Here is a 3,026-nt window from a genome sequence, read left to right as displayed (position 1 = left end):
GACACATCGTAGAGCCAGATTTACTTACCTCTATACAGAAGAACTCAGGACCGGCGTCAGGCGAAGGCCACAACGTAGGGCCAAATTTACATGGTTAAGGCTAAATCCACATTCTTCTATCAGTTATGCTTATATATGGTTTTTTTTGCGCAATAAAGAACCAATAATCAGGCACAACGTCTTTTGCTAATCATTATAATTTCAATTGATGTGCAATTTGTTTGGTTTATTTTATCTTCACAAAAACGTATTTTTTATGAGAGAAATATACAATAACATAAAAAGATGGTGTATATATAAAAAAAAACAAAACATCACAAATAAGAAAACTCACATAATTTCATAATGAAATCAATATCATTTCATATCAGAACTTTATCAGTCATATCTTTCTATAAGTCAAATTGCATGAAAAATAACGTACTTTAACTTGATTCCTATTTTAGGTGACGTATTTTCAGAACTTTCATTTTGGTATCTAAGATTTAAAGTTTTAAACATTTAAGTAACTGCTTAATCGGTTGAAGCATTAACTCGTTCTTCTAATAAACCGCAATACATAAAAACTAATTTTAGATTAAGATGTCTATGTTAGCAAATAATACTGAGTTAGATACCACATCACTTGTCACATCAGCATGGCAATCGGTTATCGCTTCAACCGGTTATCCGAGTACTTAAATGTTTAAAACTTTACATCTTAAGTATCAAATGGAAGTTTTGAAAGTACGTTACCAAAATAGAAATCAAGTTAAAGTACATTACTTTTTCATACAATTTTCCCTTTTCTAAATCCCCTTTATCAAAATCTTATCCATCCATATCAAAATGAAGACATGGATACCTATCAATTTAGTAGTTGCTTCTTTGTGACGATTTAAAATTTACCACCTAAAAATAAAACAAAGGGTCAGTCTTATGATTTTTTATGTTAGTGTGAAACATCCAAAAAGACTGAAACTTTTGGGGTTTGTAACAATATTGAATATAACGTTACCAATCAATAGATCTACACAAAACGTAGACGTAGGATAATATAAAAAAAATTGTTCAATGATTTCCAATTACTAAAACTTCAACAATATTTTTCAAGAAAACCATTTAAAATGAATAAAAAAACTATATTTATGTAACACTCGAGATTTTCTCAAAATATCCGTTCCATGCTCTACAAAGGTTTCGCCTTGTTAGTAAGATAATGCATTTTCTTTTATCTATTTAAAGCTTAAGACCCCTTAATATGTCTTTTAGATCCTTCTTTGAAATATATATATATATTGTTAAAGTTGAGGGGATGTTTACTTTTGTGTTTGAAAAAGGAGGGGGGTCTTGTCCTGTAGCCCTAGTATCCTAACCCCTATTGTTAGTGTACACCCTTCCCTTTGTGGTCCCTTACTTTCCATGGAAGACTTGAAGATATATTTCAATCTTGGGGGTGGAGTCTCTAGAGGGAGAAGGCTGTTAGAAGGGGGCAAGGTTCTTGAAAAGAGGAACACTAGTTTTATTGTATTTTGTTTAGAAATAGATGGAAAGAAAACCCATTGGCCTCCCACCTTCGCCCTCTCAAGAAGAGCCAAGTGCTACTTCCCCAATCCCTTCTCCATTTTCTTTTCCCTATTTTGCTGCTCACCAGAAATCCCAAGGCAGGAGAAGAAATCAACAGACTGCGATTGATACCCTCTTCACCCGATCTCCGACCGTGCCGACCGAGCAATCCAAACACCATGATTCGTCAAGCAGCTTCTCCACTTCCACTTAGCTTCAAGATTCTAGGATTTCTCCTAAATCCTACAAGGTGAGTTCACCCTATTTCTATTTATGAAATCTTATATCAAATGAGGAGATGTATTACACTTACTGCTTACGTTAACTCTATAATAATCACTTGCTTGGTTGAAAATGGAATGTCCCTTATGATAAAAGAGTGAACTTAGGAACACTGTCTATAATGTAAAGATGAGTTGGGAATATAGAAACGAGCCTTGGCGAAACACTCATGTCAAAGTATTGTTAGCCATAAGACACTAACACCCATACGTTCTATATTCATAATGGCAATGGCGAATGGGAGTACTCCATTGGACTAAGGGTTTTATGCAAAGTCTTAGTAATGTGTAAACGTATGTATACTAAAAACGTCGAGTTTTGGGTATGCCACTAAAAGGTGATGGAATTATAGACATGAATGTCGTTTTATTTTTATTCATGGGAATGATGGTGTAAGTTGGTGATAGGCATTGTGACTATTATATAATCACCAAATCATCCTCTCACTTTCACTCGGTAATAGGCATTGTGATTATTGTGTAATTACCGAGGTAAAGTGCTTAAGATCACGGCCGACTATATGACTGGTTTAGGTTGATGTCGATGGTATTAAACCTGTAAGTGATGTTTTATAACGCTGATTTATGACTTACTTTGTGTCTGTCATAATCAACGGTAAATCGGGTTTCCCCCGTCATCCTCGGATGTTTTGGCTCCTCCGTGAGATATTTTTGAATTAACTGTTTTCTTGTAGTGTTTAAATTTATGTCATATATATATATATATATATATATATATATATTTATATGTATATATATTTATATGTATATATAAATAAAGACTTCATAGCTACATTTACGTTATTAATTGAACTCACTAGGTGTAAGCCTAACACTCTCTTTTGAAATGACGTGTTGTTAGGTTCTTATAGCGGCGGGATTAATATGGGTTGAGGGGAGTGTGGTCTCGAAAAAAAAGGGGCTTCTTGTGTAACTAAGGCTTTTGGTGTTTTGGAGCATTGAATTATTGAACTATTCGGCATTTTGTTGGAGGCAATAGAAACACTCGACTTTAGGGGGTGTTTGGGAAAGCGTTTCAAACGGACTTATTGACTTATACCGGTGCCAAACCGGTAATAAGTCATTTTGGAGTGTTTGGATAAATAAAAAAAAGTGCTTATACCGGTACCAAACCGGTAATAAGTCGTTTTTGATAAGTTAAACCCTCTTGACTTATTTGACAGATTACCCTTTTAACCC

Source organism: Cynara cardunculus (genome assembly GCF_001531365.2).
Source record: "Cynara cardunculus var. scolymus isolate 2C chromosome LG 1, CcrdV1, whole genome shotgun sequence".
Lineage (NCBI taxonomy): Eukaryota > Viridiplantae > Streptophyta > Magnoliopsida > Asterales > Asteraceae > Cynara > Cynara cardunculus.
Note: the sequence above shows the minus strand (reverse complement) of the source record.